Source organism: Pipistrellus kuhlii, unplaced genomic scaffold (genome assembly GCF_014108245.1).
Source record: "Pipistrellus kuhlii isolate mPipKuh1 unplaced genomic scaffold, mPipKuh1.p scaffold_m20_p_3, whole genome shotgun sequence".
NCBI lineage: Eukaryota > Metazoa > Chordata > Mammalia > Chiroptera > Vespertilionidae > Pipistrellus > Pipistrellus kuhlii.
Window position 1 is genome coordinate 128,921,444 of NW_023425529.1, and position 6,642 is coordinate 128,928,085.

Below are 6,642 nucleotides of genomic sequence, written 5' to 3' on the forward strand. Positions count from 1 at the left end.
GTTGTGTGTGGGTTCAATCCCTGTTAAGGCATATTCCTAGGTTGAAGATTTCAGGTTCAATCTCCAGTGTTGGTCTGTATCAGAGGCAATTCATCATTGTCTCTTCTCTCTCTCTCTCTCAGTTCCTCTCTATCTAAAATCAGCAAAACATCTCCTTTAAAAAATAATCAGTAAAAGTGGTCAGAGACAAAAAACACACAAAATCTACATATTTTGAATACCCTGGGTGAGTGTCTATTGAATTGTGAGTCTACTGAACACTCAATAGAAGAAAAAGAATAGATTATCTTAGAATATATGTTTGTGTCGGTATACTCACCCACCTCACTCAACCTAACCACCTAACACCCCAGGATAAAAATAGTTTATTTTCTCTACCTCAATGGTAATTGATTTCATAGAGACAAAGATGAACAATTAACCTTTTTGTTTGTTTGTTTGTTTGTCTGTTTGCTCGTTTGTTGACAGAGACTTGCAACTCTAATAAACCCAAATCAATAAGTTGGCTCAAAGTATTTTAAACAACTTACATATGCATATACCCACATAGTTGTTTCCTGCTCTCTGGCATCATCCTTACCTTTGCTATCTAAATTAAATTGCTTAAGTACTCCTCCTATCTAATAAAGAGGGGATATGCTAATTGATCGCCACACCCTCATACGATGGCAGCACCCACAGCCACAAGACGGTAGCACCTAGTCCTCTCAGCTTCACCCCTCACTCAGCCTCAGGTCCCAGGTTCCCTCAGTCCCATGGGGAGGGTAGTTGGGGGCAATCAGGCTGGCAGTGAAGGGCAGTTGGGGATGATCATGCCAGCAAGGGAGCAGTTAGGCATCAATCAGGCTGGCAGGGGAGCAGTTAGGGGGCTTTCAGGCTGGCAGGCAGAGTAGTTAGGGGAAATCAGGCAGATGAGCAGTTAGGAGCCAACAGTCCCAAATTGTGAGAGGGATGTCTGACTGCCTGTTTAGGCCTGATCCCTGTAAACTGGCAGTATGACATCCTTCAAGTGGTCCCAGATTGGAGAGGGTTCTAGCTGGGTGGAGGGACACCCCCCACCCCATGCATTAATTTTGTGCACCGGGCCTTTAATGTTATACATAAGAAGAACATGACCTGCACCACTAATTCCTCCACTGCACATGTCAGTGTTACCTGTGATACTGGGGAATGATTGGCTTAAGGCTTACCTCTGAGTCACTTCAATCTGCAACTCCCAGGATTGGTGAGCTCCCAGGCCTGCCTCAGGATTCTGCTCCCTTTATCCCTGATCATTCTCTGGGACACTAGAAGGTCCATTTTTTTCTGTCATTTATTAAAGGGCTAAGTGCATAATATTAATGTGTAGTAGACTTTTACTGACTTGACTTGCAAAGGACATATTTTATCAAATTAAAAACTAATTTAAAATCTAATTCAACCCATCAGTCCTACAAATATATATTGGCCTTCCTTTCTATAAAGAATTCCTCACCATTTCTTCTTTCAGTCCTAAGCCCCTCTTGTCTTAGGGAATCCATATGAAGTAAACAAATAAACACCATTAAAAGAGAATGTTATCAAGACATCAAAACTTATTGCTTTACTATGTAGCAAATTAAATCTATGTCTAAAATATCTCTAATTTATTTTATACTCAGAGTGAAGCATTCTTCTTGTATAAAAATTGCTGTTTGAAATTTTAACCCTGCTATTTTGATTTCTGTAAATGCTTGCTTGCTTAAATAATAAGGAAATAAGACCCCTCCCTGTTTCAAAGAGTTCATAAACCTCCCCCACATGAAGTTATTGGTGCCAGGCCAAGCCTTAGGTTGAAGTCTCAAAGCCCTAGCACATAGGGCCCTTTAAAAATTTGCAAAGAGGACTGGCAAAATCCTTATTTGGGAGACAAAGAAGGTAAAAATATATAAATACCAGAAACTTCCTATGTGACTGGGCCCAGAATTTGAGAGATATTTTCCTCTGGGCCTGTGAATAATAATAATAATAATAATAATAATAATAATCCTACATAATAAAATAGTAATATGCAAATTAATCATCACTCCACTACATCCCAAAGCCAGGCCCACCAGTCAATCAGTGTGAGTATGCAAATTAACCCCAACCAAGATGGCTGCAGCCACAGAAAGCAGATGAGAGGCTTGGGTTTTCCCAACAATAGAGAGAGCCAAGCTTTCCACACACCCTGGAAGACTTAGGCATCCACACAAGGATAAAATTTCAATTATAGAAGTTACATAAATTCCAACAGAAATGGTTGACAGCCACTGAGTGAGCAAGAGACTTGGCTCCATTCCAGGCTACAAAGTTTCAATTGTAGAAAATAAATAAATTCCAAATACCAGGGCCTCTGCTTGTGTCTCCAGGGGACATGACTGGCCTGCAAACCATCATAAGCCCCTTGCTCAGGCTACCCCATGCCCCAAGTCCACCAGTACACCAGACCTCTATCCTATCTAATAAAAGAGTAATATGCAGATTGACCATCACTCCACATACAATATGGCTGCCCCCAGGTGGTCAAAGATCCTGCCCCTATGTGGACACAAGATGGCCACCACAAAATGGCCAGCAAGGGAGGGCAGTTGACATGCACCAGGCCTGCAAAGGAGGGTAGTTGAAGGCTATGAACCCTGAAAGGGAGGGCAGTTAGGGATGACCATGTCAGCAGAGGAGGGAAGTTGGGGCAAACAGGCTGGCAGGGGAGCAGTTAGACATCAATGAGGCTGGCATAAGAGTGGTTAGGGGGTAATCAGGCTGGCAGGCAAAAGCAGTTAGAGGCAATCAAGAAGGCAAGCAGGTGAGCAGTTAGGAGTCAGCAGTCCTGGATTGTGAGAGGGATCCCAGATTGGAGAGGGTACAGGCTGGGGTGAATGAATTTCATTCACAAGACCTCTAATAATAATAATAATAATAATAATAATAATAATAAATTCTTTACTTCTTCTTCTTATTATTATATAATGAACAATAATTATTCATTATTATTCATCCACCCCATGCATGAATCTCATGCACAAGGCCTCTACTACTACTACTTACAATATAATAATAAATGTAACTCCATCTACCTAAGCATTGAGTGGTTCTTCTCTGTTTTTTTTTTTTGTTTGTTTTTTGTTTGTTTTAGTTTTTTTGTGTGTGTTTTTTTTAGCTAGGAAGACAAAATGTTTTATTCTAAAACACTGGAAAAACATTAAAAGACAAATGTTCATTATATAACCAAGAATGTTAAATAGTTGGAAATTGCAAATCTTCTAAAATGTGGTAGGCACTTTCAGAGAGCTAAATATTGCAAATTATCCTACCATATTTCTTTTCTAATACCCACAATATTTGACAGGATGAAAAATTCCAAGAAGACTTAACTATTATTCAGTCAAAGTCCCCATGTCAGGGTTCAATTTAAGTATACAAGTATTGGGTCGGCAACTAAGTAATTGCTGGTTTCACACATATATGGCTTCAGTTGAATTTTTAGGTTTGCAGACGTAGTACAAATGTAAAACACATTTTGTTATTTGATAGTTGGCTATTCAGCTGTTAATCAGTAAAAAAGTTTTTTGATCTGTTTTGTAGTTTTCGTTTGGCGTTCGTTGAAAAATGGAAAATCAAAAGGAACATTTTCGTCATATTTTGCTTTTTTTATTTCCGCAAAGGGAAAAACACATCGCAAGCTCATAGAAAGTTATGTGCTGTTTATGGTGACGAAGCCTTAAAAGAACGGCAGTGTCAAAATTGGTTTGCCAAATTTCGTTCTGGTGATTTTTCACTCAAAGATGAAAAACGCTCTGGTCGTCCAGTTGAAGTTGATGACGTCCTAATCAAAGCAATAATCAATTCGGACTGTCACAGTACAACACGTGAGATTGCAGAGAAGCTTCATGTATCACATACATGCATTGAAAATCACTTAAAACAACTTGGCTATGTTCAAAAACGCGATACATGGGTTCCTCACGAACTGAAAGAATCACAGTTAACGCAATGCATTAGCAGCTGCGATTTGCTAAAGAAACCTAATATAAATGATCCATTTTTAAAACGACTGATAACTGGCGATGAAAAATGGGTTGTTTACAACAATATCAAGCGGAAAAGATCGTGGAGCAGGCCAGGTGAACCAACTCAAACAATATCAAAAGCTGATATTCATCAAAAGAAGGTTTTGTTATCAGTTTGGCGGGATTACAAAGGAATTGTCTACTTTGAACTCTTACCACCCAACCGAACGATCAATTCTGATGTCTACATTGAACAACTAATGAAATTAACCAATGCAGTTGAAGAAAAGCGGCCCGAATTGACAAATCGAAAGGTGTTGTATTCCATCATGACAATGCAAGGCCACACACATCTTTGGTCACTCGGCAAAAATTAATGGAGCTTGGTTGGGATGTTTTGCCACATCCACCATATAGTCCTGACCTTGCACCATCTGATTACCTTTTGTTTCGATCTTTACAAAACTCCTTGAATGGTAAAAATTTCAATAATGATGATGATGTCAAATCGTACCTGATTCAGTTTTTTGCTAATAAAAACCAGAAGTTTTTTGAACGTGGGATTATGATGCTGCCTGAAAGATGGCAAAAGGTCATTGATCAAAATTGGCAATACATTACAGAATAAAGTTATTTAGTTCCATGAAAAAATTGTCTTTGATTTTCTTTAAAAAATCCGCAATTATGTAGTTGCCGACCCAATAAGTTTTGTCCAAGATGTTCCTGACAGGTGAAGCTTCCAGTTGAATTTCAGAATGTTAACAAAAGTATCTTCCTTTTTTGCCTGTGAATGTTTGAGTATTGCTGTATTGTTGGCTTATAACCACTATAGATACTGGTTCTAGGCCAGCCCAAGGGTCTTCAAGCATTGAAGGTTTGAAATAACTTTCCCCAACTCATTAGACCTTCTTTTTTCTCTACCATGCCCTGATCCAAAAGGTGCAGATGTCCTTGGAGAACCCGGGGGGTGGGCCTGCTGCCCTGGGGAGTAGCCGAATTGCTGCTGGGACCCCACCCTGCTGGGGACCTGGAGTAGGAGCCAGGGTAGCCTCCAGGGGACAGAGACCCGAACTGGCCCCCTGGGAAGCCACCACCATGTCGCCAAGAGTGGCTGCTCCCATAGGGCCTACACCTGGGCGGTAGGACAGCGTGTGATGCGATCTCTCTTACTCCTCCAGAGGGGAGGGAGGCCAGGCCTGCCTCAGCCTCCGCCCAGGGTTCCCCAGTAGCTGCTCCCCCAGCTCCAGCCTCCTACCTCCAGGCCAGGGTAAGGAGGAGTCCGGGGTCTGAAGTTCTGCAGATGCATGCCTGGAGGGGAAGACCGTACTGCCGCTTCCCCAGAGCTCTCTTCTTTGTATTTTTGTAACAAGAGGTCTTATCATTGAAAACTTTACTGTTTGTTTTAAATTGTCACTCTAACAAAATACTAGTTTTATTTTAAAAGGAAATTCATTTTTCTTCCAGGCTCACAAACAGCAACAGTTTTTAATATATCATTTCTCCCAAAAAAGATGAAAAACTAGAAGATAATAGTGGTTGTTACAAACATAGTTTAGACTAAATTAAAATTATAATAAAATATAATAATGCTAAGGCTAAAATAATGAAAATAGTAATTCAGAAAAAGAAATTGTATTTGACTGCTATAGTAATTCAGTGTTCATTAAAGACTTGTATTGAAATAACAGGCAGTTTCCAAAAATGTTATAATCAAGGAACAAAGCTCACATTTTAGATTCTTCATTTTTTCTCAATATCATTTTTTTTTTAAGTAAAACCTTGAAATGTGTGCCCTTAAATTTCACAGATCAGGCATAGTTCCTTCTTTTTTAAGACATAGTAAGAGCAAGAATAATTTACATATTCATGGACAATCATGACCAATAATCAAGTAAATCCTCTCTAATAAAAGAATAATATGCTAATTGACCATCACCAAACACACAAGATGGCTGCCCCCATGTGGACACAAGATAGCTGTCACAAGATGGCCAGCAGGGGAGGGCCGTTGGGAGGGACCAGGCCTGTAAGGAAGGACAGTTGTGGGTGATCAGGCCTACAGGAGTGGGCAGTTAGGGGTGACCAGGCCTGCATGGAAGGGCAATTAGGGATGACCAGGCCTTCAGAAGAGGTCAGTTAGAAATGAGCTGGCCTGCAGGGAAGGGCAGTTAGGGGCAATCAGGCTGGCAGGGGAGTGGTTAGGAGTGATCAGGCTTGTAGACAGAAGTGGTTAGGCACAATCAGGAAGGCAGGCAAGGGAACAGTTGGGAGCCAGCAGTCCTGGATTGTGAGAGGGATGTCCAAATGCCTGTTTAGGCCCAATTTTACTGGGATTATAAATATAAATATAAATATAAATATAAATATAAATATAAATATAAATATAAATATATGTAAGCATGCACATACATTTATTTTCTAATATATTTGTAATATATTTGTTTAATATATTCTAATCTAATATAAAAAATGAAAAGTTATTATATACACATATTTACTTATTTACTTACTAGAGGCCTGGTGCACAAAATTTGTGCATGGGGGGTTCATCAGCCCGATCTGCACCATCTCCAATCTGAACTCTCTCGGGGGATGTCAAACTGCCAGTTTAGGCCCAATCCCTGCAGACATCCCT

General features: G+C 40.1%; 1 pseudogene; it reads right to left on the minus strand.

The window, feature by feature from the left end:
- Positions 1 to 4,745: 4,745 nt before the first annotated feature.
- On the minus strand, positions 4,746 to 5,313 carry LOC118730624 (annotated as a pseudogene).
- Between the last annotated feature and the right edge of the window lie 1,329 nt (positions 5,314 to 6,642).